The following is a 14,700-nucleotide window of genomic DNA, read 5'->3' on the forward strand; positions in this document are numbered from 1 at the left end:
CTCTCTCTCTCTCTCTCTCTCTCTCTCTCTCTCTCTCTCTCTCTCTCCCCGTCCGTCCCTCCCTCCGCCCTTCCCTCCGTCCCTCCCTCCCTCCCTCCCTCCATGTATATGTATGCATATGTATACATATATGTTATACATATATATGATAAACTTCTTTAAAGATCCAAATAGGCATCTTGTCTTTTACATTCTCAGAAGTTGTGTGACAATAAGCAGAAGAAACAGTGCTCTCTCTGACCTTGTATTATTTTACACTTTGGAGAAGCATCCCTAATTTAGTGGGTGGCCTTTTGCATGGAAGGTAGCTTGCATTTATTGCTCCTGGGGTGAAGATTTGGCATCTTGCTGAGTCATTGCACCTGGACATAATGCACTTTCCTTTACTGAGGAACAACTGAGAAAGAGGCAGGTCCCTTCCTCTTGATCACCTGAAGCAAATGCCCATGTGAATTTGCACTCAGTTTCCTGACTGGTAGGCCAGTACTCTTTATAATCACTTTTTTTTCTTCCAACTTTGTTTATTCAAATATTTATTGGAGTTTGTGTACTGGAGGTATACAAATGAGGAATAAACATCCAGCTTCTAAGTAGATCTTGCCTCAGATGTTTAGTAGATGGACTGGACCGCAGATGGACAGATAACTAAGTTATTAAAATATATGGTTTAACAGGAGATGTGCTAGTTAGTTTTTTTTTTTTGTCAACTTGATGCAAGCTGGAGTCCTCTGGGAAGAGGAAACCTTAATTGAGAAAATGACCTTATCAAAATGGCCTGTGGGCAAGTCTTCAGGGAGCATTCTCTTGATTAATGTTTGATAAAGGAGGACCCACCTCTATTAATAGAGGCAGTGCCACCCCCGGGCTGGTGGTCCCAAATTGTATAAAACAAAACAAACTAAAGTGGCCATGAAAAACAAGCCAATGGACAGCTTTTCTCTGTGGTCTCTGCTTTAGTTCCAATCTCCAGGTTTCTGCCTTGAGTTCCTTTGATGGATTAAAACTAAGCCAAATAAACTCTTTCCTTCCCAAATTACTTTTGCTTAGGCTTGTATCATAGTAGTACAGAAGCATACTAGTACAAGGGGTTATCTGAAAAGGAATGAGGTGGACTATGACAGCTAGCTAGCTAGAAAGGCCCATTCAGTAACATGGTGCAACTTTGGTCAGAGGAGTACAGTCAGAGTGTAGGTTTGAAATAACCTGGTATTTGAAGGAATATATAAATGGTGTATTAAGGCCAGAATGTAGTATTTCTGTGGGGAAAGAATACTGACAAAGATGTATATATTTAATGAGCACATAGAGTAGGAACCAAAACCAGGATGATTTATGAGCAGGCGGTAGTACTGGCGAGAATCACATGGTCTGAGTTAAACAGAGAGAGATTTGGGAGGTTGAATTAGTATGAGTTAAGAATATCTATGAAAGTAAGGGAGTAAGTAATAGGGTTGCCATATCCTAGAGAATTATTTGGGTTGCCAAGGCAGCAGCAATGCAGTCACTAAAAGAAATACAGGATTGAATGGCTTTGGAGTGTTGAAGGCTTTAGACACACTGTGCGTGGGCCGTTGGCAAATAGATACAGCAGTTCCAAATGATGTTGTAGAGCTACAGGTTTGAACCTCGTCAGTATGTAGGAGGCAGGTTCTGTGCCACTGAAAATGCATGACTATTGATTTAAATAATCAAGGGACTTACCGTTAAAGGAAACCGGAGCAAAAGAATCAGCAGCCTTGTTTATTGATCATGGAGCAAAAGGTGCATTTTGTATAGAAATGATAAAATAGATAAAAGCATTTCCTCATCATGCTCTTCATCTTAGATTCACCTAGCTCATCGGTCTCACTGCAAGTGAGTGTGGAGTAACAGTCGCACATGCGTATTCTAACCCAGTGGTTAATGAAGCCAAGTTACAGAACCAGACTCTTCAAGAAATTGAAAGCGTCAAAGTGTTCTTTTTATTGTCACAAAATGTCAAGAGTAATGGAACATCACTTCAATAATCTGAAGAAAACAGGGTGGTGGCTAAGAGAATTATATGTACAACCAAAATGTTATGTGTATATGGTGTCAGTAGAGTGATAGGTTTACATTTTCAAGGATTACAGAGATGTATGTTGCATGTGAGCTTTTGGAAATCCCTCTGAAGTGTACTATTGCAGAACTAAAATTTCTCAGTTAGTTGGGAACTGGAGATCTCTGAACAGAAGCTCTGGGGATGAGGATGGGGAAAGTGCAGATGCAGAAGACTCAACAGATGCTCTGCCAGACTAGAAAGGCCCCACAATGCCAGAGATGGAGGTCGGCTGTGCTTCGAAAGCTCTTAATGTGACAACTAAGAATTGAGTCTTAGGGAATAGAGAAGAGGCCTTAGGATCAGTTTCTTAGCCGGTGTGGGGCTGTATTGCACAACCTCCAAAATGAGCAAACGTGTTGCTGATGGAGGACTTTAAAACCTTGCCATCACCGTTAATAGAATATCAAATAAGGGATTCTGGGCTATATGCTTGTTTTTAAAAAATTGATCCGATCAGAGCAAGAAAACATGGTCCCCTTGGCAGGAGATAAAAATAGTGACTGTAGGGTATGATAACCAAAGACACAGCATAAATAAAACATTTATCGTGGTAGAGTAATGGATTTGTTAACCATTTAGATTAACAAACAGTCCTCAACTTGGTGAATTCAGGAGACATCCTCTTGGAAGCAGTCAAGCCAGGGAGGAAAAATAAAGAAATAGGCCAAGCTCTGTAAGGAACAGACAACAGAAAAGACAGAGGAGTAGCAGTGTGGATTCTACAGTAGAATTCAAGGGGGTCATTAGATAAGGCTGAAGACCTACTTTATAAATTGCCCAGTACCCTGAGAAGTAGCAGTGTAATAACTGCGATCATTAAAGTAATATTCTAATAACCAGAATAACAAAAGAAATGTGAGCTGCCTTGACAATTAGATTTCTAAAGGTTGGTTTCTAAGTCTGTGCTTCAAATTTTTATAATAGCTGAATAGGGAGCTTCTAATCTATGCTATTGAATTGCTATACTAAAACCTGCCAGAGTTAGGACCAAAGAAAACATTTTGATCATATATTTACCAACCTGTGTCCACTAGACTGCCAGGCTTTCCCAAAGCAATAATCTAGACTTAATAGAAATTTATAGCTAGAGCAGTTTGGAAAAAGATGCATAAGCCATCTTTGGGCATAATCCAGTGCATTTTAGCATTTTCAGGAACCTGGTAGCTAAGTATCTTTTGGATTCATTTGACATGGATGCTTCCCTTTTCTATTTTGGTTATGAAATACCAGTTAACAAGTCATAGGAGGTTGGACTTCCAAAAAGGAGGCTTTGGAAAACATGAATATAAATTTACAAATCTGTAGTAAAATTAAAACAAACTCAGATATCTTCCTGCCTCTACCTCCCGGGTGCTTGGATTAAAGGTGTGCACCACTTCACCCATCGACTCTGTGCTCTTAATTGCTGAAGTTTGGCTTGTTACTCATTCTAATAAAGAACCTTCTTAGGACTTCATCGATCTAGCTATTTAAGTGAAAACATTATTTGTAATATATCCTTGTATACTTTTAAGATTAAACTAGGCTTTAGTATTTTAGTATTTTAGTATTTTAGTATTTAGTATTTAGTATTTTAGTATTTTAGAATTTCTTTTCTGTGTTTTTTTTTCTTTTTTTTTTTTAAATTGTAAAATACGGCTTTTCAGAATTGAAATAGATGTTCTTTAGACTAGGCTGTTATATTTGGTTTATGATCCAACAAGTCTTGAATTCTTAAGATGAACTTAAAATTATGGCATAATCCTTAAGTGACTAGATATTCATAAAGATTCTTGAGTGCTGAAGGATTATGCCACTCAGGATATAGGATGCTGAAGACTACTCCATAGAAGAGAGGTGGATATACAGGAAAATGAAGGTATTTGGGGACTTGAAACCAGTCTGGAACTTTCCAGGATGTGGTTGAGTTTTGAACTAAACACAAATTTCTGTGGTCTTGGCGCTGTTGTGTAATTCTTGAAACCCTAGCCTTGACCTGTGGCATTGAAGAGTTTGAGAAAAATGTTCATTTGCAGATTTCTGCAGTTGTTCCTGCCAGGAAGGGGCTTCCGGAGCACTCAGCTCAGCTGATTCTGTCTGTCTGTCTGTCTCTGTCATGCATGTTTGTGTATGTACGTGTGATTGTGGCTCCTCTCTTTTGAGTTTCTTATCTGGAATCTGGAATTATTTCCTGTTCACCTTGTGGTGATGTTTTCAGAAACTGCTTGTGGAAAATTCTGAAAAGTATAAAATAGTCTGTGTATTTTTGTTGGAGGAATACATATCAACGAAGAGTTTGTAAACCTTAAAAATCAAGATGGCAGGCCAATTTGACGACTTTTTTTTTGTCTATTTTTAATATGGTTTTTCAGTTCAAAAATAACCTTGCGTTACTATCTAAAAGTCTTCACATTCTAGAGAGGGTTCATCAGTAATGCAATCATGCCATAATTTATATCTTGATGTTGACATTATTATTTTAATTTATTCTGAATGTACACCAAGGCCTGTTTTAACTGCAGGTCCCTGAGACCATGAGCACAGTTGAATAAATTTTCTTCATAACAGTTTGCTCCAGGATTGGGCTAGCTGTCTATCTCATGTAGGAGTGCATGAAAGGGTGTGAGAGGCTCTGAGACAGGCTGGAGGACCTCCTAAGCCTGGTAGGCTCAGGAGCCATAGAGCCAAGGTCAGAGGAAATATTCTTGTTATCAATTAACACATTTCTTCCTTTTTGGATACATTTTCTTGCTGATAATTATGACTTTGTAACTCTTCTTTAATTATTATAACCAAAGTACAGTCTTATAGGGAGATAATCAGAAGATAATGGTTTTTTTTGTTTGTTTGTTTGTTGAAGAATCACTAGGCGAATATATATGGGGTATGTTCAAGAAGAAGTTATCATTTTAATTCAGAGGAAACATTTACAGCCATGGTAAATGAATTACGTCAATATAGCCATTTACTGAAAATTAAAGTGTGAATTAACAATAGGCTCAGGGTGCACACGTTTTCAGTGTTGACTTACAGTAAGAAAACTGTCTGGAAAACTGTATGAAGTGATGCTCCAAATATACATCCCTAGTAATGGACTTACATTAGAAAGGAAAGTATGGGGGTGTTGCTGCAAGGGACGAGTGTTTCCATTGAGGTGATCTGTTTTTCACACTTGGCTCATTCTTTTTAAATATATGGTACTGTTCATGTTCCCTGAGATAACCAATTATAACTTGAAATTTTAGAGATTTGTGTTACCTTTGAATTTAGTTTAGAGAAAAAAACCTAACAAATGAAATTAAAACTAAACATTAATTCAGCTTTTTTTTTTCTTGTGAGGTCAACCATATGTTTGGTATGTTGTACTAAGCAAATAGAAAAGTTTATTCTTCCTGACATCTTACATTTCAAATTAACCAATAGTTTTCTTTTTCACAGAAAAATTTAACTGAGGGAGTACCTTTGGAGTTAACCACATATCACTTTAAAGGCTGTACTCTGAGTGGTAACTAACCCACAGTGCCTTTATATCCCAGCCTGACTCAGAATGTCAATAAACTGAATTGGTGTAACACAAGTTATTATTCATGGAGAAAGTAAAATTGGGTGGAATTTAGTGACTAGAAAGGACTGGAGGCCACGTCATCCAATAGCTTAATATGATACTGAGGTAACTCAGGTTCAGAGAGAATGGTCAGACATCTCGAGAGAAAACCCTTAGTAGACTTGATGTAGTCTGTGCCCTGTCTCAGCTCCTGCCTTCCCCCCCATGAGTGTTTCTTTGGGAGTAACATTGGGGTTACCAAGGAGCAAAACAGCTGCAAATGTGAGGCCGGAAACTCCCAAGTTTGTAGGACTCTTAGGTCTCATCCACTACCCTGCATGAGAAGCCATCACTTGACAATTTATTTTGCCCACAGACTAACCCGTAATTTACATTGAGAATGTAGCTTACTAACATTTAAAACGTCAGCTTTTCTGACTCATATTCTTGCTGCCAGGGCTGGGACATTTGCTTTCAGTGTGTATTATAAGTAATTAACTTCTAGTAAGGCAGGCACTTCCTTAGAAAGGACAGTTAAGGGTAAGTGGTCAATGTAGAGAACTCATTAAACTTTGTCAGTTAATCAAATACTGTTACACTTTAATATGATTGTTTCCTAACGTAAAAGTGATAAGCGTGGATTTAATATATGTTTAATATATATGTTGAGAAAATTGTAGGTGCGTGTGCTTCAGGTCGCTCTCTTCTCATTGAAGTAGAGTGGAATAACTAAAAGATGAACAAGTGCGACAGGTCAGTAGTGACTGTCAGAGCGCTTGGCTTCTAGAAAGTTCTGTTTAACCAACAGTTGTAACTGGAAGACTAAATCGCAGAAAGAGTTAGAGATGCATGCAGTGGTAGCTCTCATTAGGAGCTTACATGTTGACAGACATTAGCATTTCACTACGTTTCAGGGTTCCCCTCTCTTGTTTAACTCTTATGCCAAGAAATAAGTAGCCCTGTTTTAGCCTGTGTATCTAGATAGAAAAGCCTGTTTTAATCTGTTAGGCTGTGAAGTGGTCACATAGCATGGATGTGCTTAATAAAAAGAAGGGAGGAGAGAGACAGGTTATTTAATATGTTTGCTTTCCCATGATAGACTTAATTCCATGGATTTGAGATCAAAATTTGAAATTGTTTTTCTGAGTCATTCATTTTGCCAGGCCTGGGGCATTTAATTTCAGTATGTATTACCAATAACGAAGTAATCTGAAAGAAGGCATTGCTGGGATTTTAAGTTTATGCTTTGAAGATTGCCTTTGCTTTCCACAGTTTAGGAACCATTAGCTGCGCTTTCTGCCTCATGCCGACTGTCTGTTTACAGCATTCACAAACTACTTGAACAAAACATAACACAGTTGGTAACCCACAGTAGCTTATTGTGTTCCAGGAAAGCTAATTGTGGAAAAAGCACTGTGCCAGGCATTATGGGAGAGTCAGAGGGCTCTACTGCAGACGCCGCTGGTAAGGCTGTCATAATCCCTCTTGGTAGTGCCATTTAACAATCTGAAAAAGAGCCTTAGTGCGGACAGTTTATCATAGCATGGGGCAGTAGAGGAGGTGGGGGTCTTTGTCTGAAGCCTTTGTGGGACTATGCACATTTGTCCCTAGCGTTGAAGGGAACTATTTCGATAAGTGATATTAAGATTTCTGAAACTCAAAAAATGGCCTTTTTTTTTTTTTGGCAGTGTTGGTTGGACATGAGACTCTTCATTTTCTTTACAATGGCCAATGTGATGGTATTTGCAGAATGAAAATGTTTGAGAACCAATCTTAACGACTGTTGAAGGGAGCCTCAACAGGTTGCTATTCCTTGGCTCTCAAGTTTTGCAAACTGCTCCAAGAGGTTCTGAGTCTCAACAGCAGGGCCCATTTGCTGTTTCTCTTCTCTGTTGTTAGCATTCCTGGTTCACGGAAGGAACTGAGTGAGTAAAGTTCATGCCTGAATAAGGGCCTGTAACACCAGGTTAAAAATTTTGGATTTTATTGTAAAGATAGTGAATAATATTGAAAGAGGAACAAAACAGTGTTATGGGGAGAAAGACGATGTTTGTGCAGGGTAAATGTGATCAGTGCACATGCTGTATTTGAAAGAAATCTCATTTATGAAAGGCAGCAGCATGCAGTGAATGTCCACCAATCAAAGCAATTCTGGACTAGAAGCAGGAATTCTAGAAAAACTGGAAGCAGTTAACTACTGTTCATGTCCTCTATATATTACGCTTGATGTCCTTTGAGTTATAATGACAAGAAGTTTATAGGTAATGATGTCCCAGACTTGTGCTGGTCACGTGGCAGCTCTCACTCTGCTCCTGTTTGAGTATAAGGTACCATTTACAAACGGTCTTCACCCATGTGTTTCAGGGTCACTGAGACAAAGTGGGGTTAGGTAGGTTTTGGTTTTCATCCACTTGGCAAACACCTGCCTATTTACTGCGTGCCTATGGTGATGTCAGTGTTGGGTCCACAGTGTGAGCAAGACAAACTCTGCATGTTTACTGTCATCTGGAACCCTAACAGTGGTTCACCAGTCATGAAAAAGAAAGTTTTCTTTATTCCATTTTATCCTAAACAGTGTCACAAATGGGCATCAGGGTGCAGGGACCCACCGTGGATTATGTATCGTGGAGGAAACTATGCTGCTTAAAAGTTGGATGCCTGCTTAGTAATAGTGATTATTAAAAAGTGATTTGCTTTTTTTTCTTTGGCCTACTCAATAAAAAGTGATTTTATAATGAGACACATATATGTGAGAGTTTAGAGTCAAAAATGCATTTTTACTGGCATTTAATATTCATTAATTTCTGACAATATTCTAAGGAGCATACCAAGCTTTGACTTGATTTATTGATTAGTGATTGAGCCTAGTATCTCACTGATTCAGGCATCAGACATTCTTTATAGTAATTGGCTATGACTTTGAATGAGGGTCATCTTTTGAAATAGATAATTCATGATTTTTTTTCTCTCTTCAGTTGCTTGGCTTCGTTTACTTCCTGTCAGTCTCCTAACAGAGAGACAGATTATACCTTGCCATTCCTAGACAGTTTAGAATATAGTCCATTTGGAATCATTGTACCATCTATATATTCAGTGATCTTATCTGTTTCTTCTTCTCCTAGATCCTTTAAAGATCTAGAAGACATGTAGCTAATAGCTAACCTAAGAATTCTAAATGAAATTTGGCTTATGTTTAAAGCCATTTTACTGAGATTAAAAAGCTCAGCACACACAGCGGAACCACCATGGTGACAAAGGCAAAACAAAGATGAGGAAAAGACCCCTAGAAAAAGCAGAGGAAACCACCACAGGTACAGAGACACGCTTGTTCATAGTCTCAGGAATCTCATAAAGACACAGAACCGGAAGCCATAGCATAAATGCAAAGGAACTATAGGTTCAAAAAAAAAGGGAGAAAAAAGAAAACTCCCTGACACATTATGAGACAAGGAATCTCCAGGGGTGTAGCTAAGTTTGTTTTCTGTTGGCATCTACTGCTGGGCATGGGATCGACCCCTGAAAGGAGTCTCTTTCCCCAGTGAAACTCACTTGGAGAAAACTAAGCTCTCATTTAAGTGGCTATCTGGCTAGAGCTATAGCTTTTTTCTTAGGGATGGAGGCATGTGTCCACTTCTCCTGTCATCTCGAGGACCCTATGTGGTGCAGATCCGTGCAGGCCCTGTGTGTGCTGCCTCCGTCTCTGTGAGCTCAGTGTGCAGGGTTTAGAGCTCACATGTGCATGGGCCCTGCTGTGTTTGCAGGACCTGGTTTCCTTGGGGTTTCCCATCTCCTTCAGCTTTTACACTCTTCCCACCTTCTCATCTGCAGGGTGCCCTGAGCCCTCAGGGGAGGAGTTTGGTGGTGAGAGCTCATCTAGGATTGAGTCATCCAGGTCTGTCACTCTGCTTATTATCTGGCTGTTGGTCTCTGTATTTGTTTGCATCTGCTGCGGAGGATGCTTTCGTGACCATGGCTGAGCAAGGTACTGGTTATAACAGAATGTCATTAGGAGTCATTTTATGGCTACTTTTTTTTTTTTTTTTTTGGACTGATAGTGTTTGTTTGGTTTTATCCCAGGTCCCTGAGCTGTTTAGTGTTGAGTTCTTGGCCACATTGCCCACTCACACAGGGTCAGGTATGGGTGCCAGCTAGTGGAGTGGGCCTTACGTCAAATCAGTTAATGGTTGGTTACTCCCATAGGCTTTGTACCACAACTGCATTAGCATAGCTTGCAGCAGGGTACTGCTGTAGATCGAAGGGATTTTAGGACAGCTAAGTTTTCATACCAACCATACGTATATTTAAAGCAAATCTGATTTTTTCCGTGCCTTCTGATCAGATGCTCAGGCCAACACCATAGCTGCCTTTGTTTCTTAAAAAAATCTCGTGCTGCTGAGGATGGAACATAACTGTTTGCTGCTTTTCACAGCATTGACTTTCTGATGCCTACTGAGCGTGCTGCTGTAGGTAGGAGAGGAACACAGCTCAGAGAGATTTCTCCTTTTGTTTCTCTCATTTGCTCTTTCTTAATTATGCCCAAACTGGTTTAAACATTAACAATATTCTGAAAACTTTTTCACACTAATGGAAGTGCCCCAAGGACAGAGCATGCCGGCAAGCACCACACTATGAAGTATAAATTAATTCTTGTGCATTTTTTTTGTATTTTTTAAAATTGAGACCACACAGATATGCTGTGATATGTCACCCAGAAGATGTAGCCTTAGAAAGCTGCAAATTGTTGAGTTTGATGAGAAACAAACCCTCCTTACCTAGTATGACTTATTTTTTGTTTTTCTGCATATTGAGTGGTAAATGCTTAAGTATTAACTACAGGTGTTGAAGTAATAACGTTGGAAAAAAGGGACCAAGGAGAAAGGCAATCTGATTCCTAGTTTCAGAAAACTTGCATAAGCCAAAAATGAAAAACATTTTATATGTATGTGTGTGTGTGTATGTATGTATGTATGTATGTATGTATGTATGTATGTATATTAGTGTGTGTTTTAATATAAGGGAAGGACTCATTCATTTTGATAGATTGGCTGCTGGTTGTCTTTGAGATTAGTTGTCATTTCGATTTTCCGAAGCTGTACTAGTTGGTACAAGGTGAAATACTACAACTGAAAAGCTCAGTCAACAAGTCATGTGTAGTGTGTGTGGAGAGGTCAGAGGCTTCCTGTGGGTGTCAGTTCTGTTCTTCCACCACCTGCACAGCAGGGATCAGACTTACAGTGTTTGGCAAGCTAAGGTGCACAGCCATCTTTCTGACCTTACAGGTCATTTTCTTCATTAAGATGGATGCACAGAATGGGCTGTAGACAATGGGCTGTAGTTCTTCAACTGCTGGGGCCATATCTGTTGTCTTGTCTTCTTTCTAATGATGATTTTACTTCAGCTAAACTAGGTAGGGCAATGTCAGGACATATGCAGTACCTGAGATGTTTGGCAAAAGAGAAGTCTTGCAAAGTAAATATTCAGGATTGTTGACCTTGTTATTACTATGGTAATTTCCTTTAAAGCCTCACAACTCCTGGAGACTGTGTACAGAACACACTGTTATGTTTCTTTGGTGTTTTGTGGGTTTTCTAGGCTGGGAAGGAGGACAGACACTTTTAGGAGCTGGCAAAGCAAACAGGCAGGCTGGAGATAGATGGGTCATCAGAACAAGACCATGTGTGAAGGCAGAAGCAACAGCAAAAGCGTCACCATGCTTCTCAGGCCCTGAGCCCTACCAAGAGATGAGATAAGCCTGGCCTGGATAGGTGAGTGCTTCAACTGAATTGCTCAGAGCAGGAGAACCCGAGGCCGAGAGCTTGACATTTTGAAGTGATGTTAGTTTGTCACACCAGCATCAGGTTTCTCATAGTAGAAATCTAGTTTCTGTGGCAGACATTTACATATTGGCATAACAAGCTACGGAAATGGACCGAGGGTACCAGAGAGGTTGGCAGTCTTGGTGAGGATGTACAGGGACAGGTGTGATGGGGGCGGGGTGTCATGACAGCTTAGCCAGTGGTCTATTCTTTGCCCATGCATATTCTCAGTGTAACTAGATTTTCCCAGAGAATATCCCACCCCATCAACAGCTTGGAGGAGGTATATTGTCAGGTGCTAATACCAAATTCATTTACTTTACTTCCTAGAGTACACAATGAAGCCTTATCAATAAAATGGGGTTAGATGGCAGTGTCATGTCAGCCATGTTCCTTAGGATTCTGTATTCATCAAACCAAAGTGACATACCTGAGAGCACAGCCCATTTGATATCAGATAATTCTTTAGGGTCCTTTGTTATGTGCTGTGTGAATTGTTCCATCTGTTCATCCCTCTTCTGTTAAGCCAGGATGTAGTTTAAGGCTAGTTATTACCCATGCAACTTGTGCAAAGGGTTTAGATCCTCCAAGATGAGGATCAATTTCTTACTGTTTATTCTGATGCATGAAAACCTCATTGCCAAAAAAAAAAAAAAAAAAAATCAGTTCTGTAGGAAACAGAAGCCTTGTTTGCTCTGATAATATGCCCCACCTTTTTTAATACCCAAATAGTCCATCTCAGTACAAGGCTGCTGTTTAGGAGGTAGTAGCTAGAAGGTGATTTTTCCTTACTTTCTCAGGGTAGCCTCTGTGATGCTGAAGAATTTGACTTGGATAGGTTGTCACTGTTACTTGTCAAGATTAGTCAGCTACCCTGGGCTGTCGTGTGAGCCAGCATTTGCTCTAAAATGTCTGCCTGCTCCTTGAGTCCATAGATCAGCATGCTGTCATTGACATAGTGCATCCAGATCATTCCTGAGGGGGACTCTTCCACACCTCAGAAACTGTGTATGTAACAGAAGTCAGGAAGCCTGTCTTGAAAACCTCAACCACTTGTAGATAACTGACTTTGATCTTCTGGTACCCAAAGGACCAAGAAATGGCTATTATTAGTAATAATCATGGTGGCACAGTAGGTGTTCTTACTTGGTGTAGTTGGCTCATTCACACTCAGTATTTGGAGGAGCCAGAGCACCAAGGGCAAGAGCAGAGTTCAGCTGGTGCAGACCCACCGTAGGCTGCCAGAGCCTTACAGTTTCCTTGCCAGTGCTTGAATCAAGTACTGCACATCTCCATATTCTCACTGAGTACAAACCCTAAACCACGGGTGTGCTTTGTCTCTTGGAATCCTGTGTTGTTTTTAATGCTTCATTTGGGGAGGAGACACCCTGTATGGTCTGTTACTTGTTGCCTCTCTACAAGTATTTTTTTTTTCTTCCCTAAATTGTTAAAATATGCAGTGGATTAGTGAGCGCTCATGGTGCACACATGTCCAACATTCCACACCAAGTTCACGGTCAGAAGTGGCAGCAGCCACAGCAGTCAGAGTAAGGGTTCAGGTGGCCCTGTTTATACAGTTTCTAGTAACCTCTCGTTGTTGTTGCTTATTCACAAGTCCAGACAATCAAATGTTTGGCTTTTTTTCTTCAAGAAACACTGGGATGATAGCCCTGTGAGAGTCGGGAGCCATATAGACTGGCTGTGCCCTCTCTGCCCTTTCTACAGTCTTAGTGCATGAGGAGGATTTGGTCCCTTCTATGGTCTCCTTTCTCTTTAAAGCAGAGGTTCTCAACCATGGGGTCACATATCAGCTATCTCACAAGTCAGCGCTTTACATTAGGATTCATAAGAGTGGCAAGATTATAGTTATGAAGTAGCAAGGAAATGATTTTATGATTGGGGCTCAGCACAGCATGAGGAGGGCTGCAGTGTTGGGAAGGTTGAGCATCAGTGCTTTAAACACCAGCAAATCAGGGCATGGATGCCAGCGTTAGGTAGTGGAGACAGCTATGAGCCATGAGGGCTACAGTTGCCACCCTGTTTATGCCATCTACAGAGATATTGATTCTTAGTCTCTAGTTTTCTAGAGGCACATTTAGTTTGAACTATTTTTGCTCTGGTTTCAGCTAGCTGCTTGCTTTGAGACTCCCGTAGTTCAATTTCTAGATCACATTTCTTGGGTGGCAGTTACCCTCATCTTTCTTGGGATCCTATGTTTAAATACCATACCCGCATTGCCCCTGATTAGGCTTTTTGAAAGACATTTCAGTCCATCCATTGTTTATCTTAGCATACTTCTTGGTGCACCGCCCTCCGGCAACCAGGGAAGAATGTGGGACTTCACACAGAATGCAGTGAGAAACAGGATTCAAAAGGAAATGACTTTTTAGCACATTGGTTTGCCACACCTTCATAGGTGACAACTGTAGCTGGGTAGATCAGGGTAACAGTTGTTGCAAGCACAGCAGGTGCAGGAGAATCAACCTCCCACATGCTGGTACTTTTATCCACTAGAGCCTGACTGGTTGGTGTGCTTGTAGTGAGTTGGGTTATAGCAGAGCAATACAGTTCAGCACTCACCTTTCTTGTAGAAAGCACCCCGCAAACCTGTCTCCTCCACCCTTGGAGTGAGAGCATCTCTGTGATGCTAATCTATAGTCCCTGGGCTGTGCCACTATTTATCAGAAAGGGCCCAGCTGGAGAGGGAGGTAAGACCTTGGAGTTTGGCATTTTCCACGAGGCCTTTACTGGAGCCTTTGGCTCTCCTGATGCTATTAATAATATAAACACCCAAAATATAGTAGGCATATATTTTTTTCAAACAGTGAATAGGAAACAGTATGGTAATATCATACTGCATTTGCATTCTACTCTTAGTGGTAATAAGACACTTGGTAATTAATGTCACTGCTGGGTGAAGTAGGTCAGGACTTTGTGTCAACTTAAGGATTTTGCAGAGAAGGAATTTGGTGCGTTTGAGAGGTTAAGCCGTCCATGTTGCAGGTTCGACCTCGAAGTGGTGGAACAGACCTCAGATCTGTATTGTTTGTTTCCAGCACCTTGAACCAAAGGTCCCTGACTGAGTAGGAGAGGCTGTGAGTAACGTTGGTATGCTGCTAAGAATTGGAGTACAATTATCACTCCCCAGAGTTTTCAAAATCCCGTTAGCAATTGCTCAGGAAAGATACTCTTGTTAATATTTCGTTTCATTTGTAGGTGGCTGGATACAGAGTTTGAATATAGACATGAATTATGATTTTACTGTTTTTATTGTCAAACAC

The 14,700-nt window shown here is 40.4% G+C and overlaps 1 protein-coding gene across 6 annotated transcripts in view; it reads left to right on the forward strand.

Moving 5' to 3' along the window:
* Nek7 (NIMA related kinase 7) overlaps nt 1-14,700 on the forward strand; it is a 125,826-nt gene that overhangs the window by 14,737 nt on the left and 96,389 nt on the right. Inside the window, exon 1 of one of the 6 annotated variants that reach the window (XM_028773794.1) lies at nt 7,510-7,528. The exons of 4 other annotated variants lie outside the window; for them this stretch is intronic. The gene's annotated coding sequence lies outside the window, so the exon portion shown is untranslated. Of the gene's footprint in view, nt 1-7,509; nt 7,529-9,532; nt 9,586-14,700 lie in introns of those variants that run through there. One more of the 6 variants, XM_028773792.1, reaches the window with a different exon arrangement.

This window comes from Grammomys surdaster, unplaced genomic scaffold (genome assembly GCF_004785775.1).
Source record: "Grammomys surdaster isolate TR1022 unplaced genomic scaffold, NIH_TR_1.0 234, whole genome shotgun sequence".
Lineage (NCBI taxonomy): Eukaryota > Metazoa > Chordata > Mammalia > Rodentia > Muridae > Grammomys > Grammomys surdaster.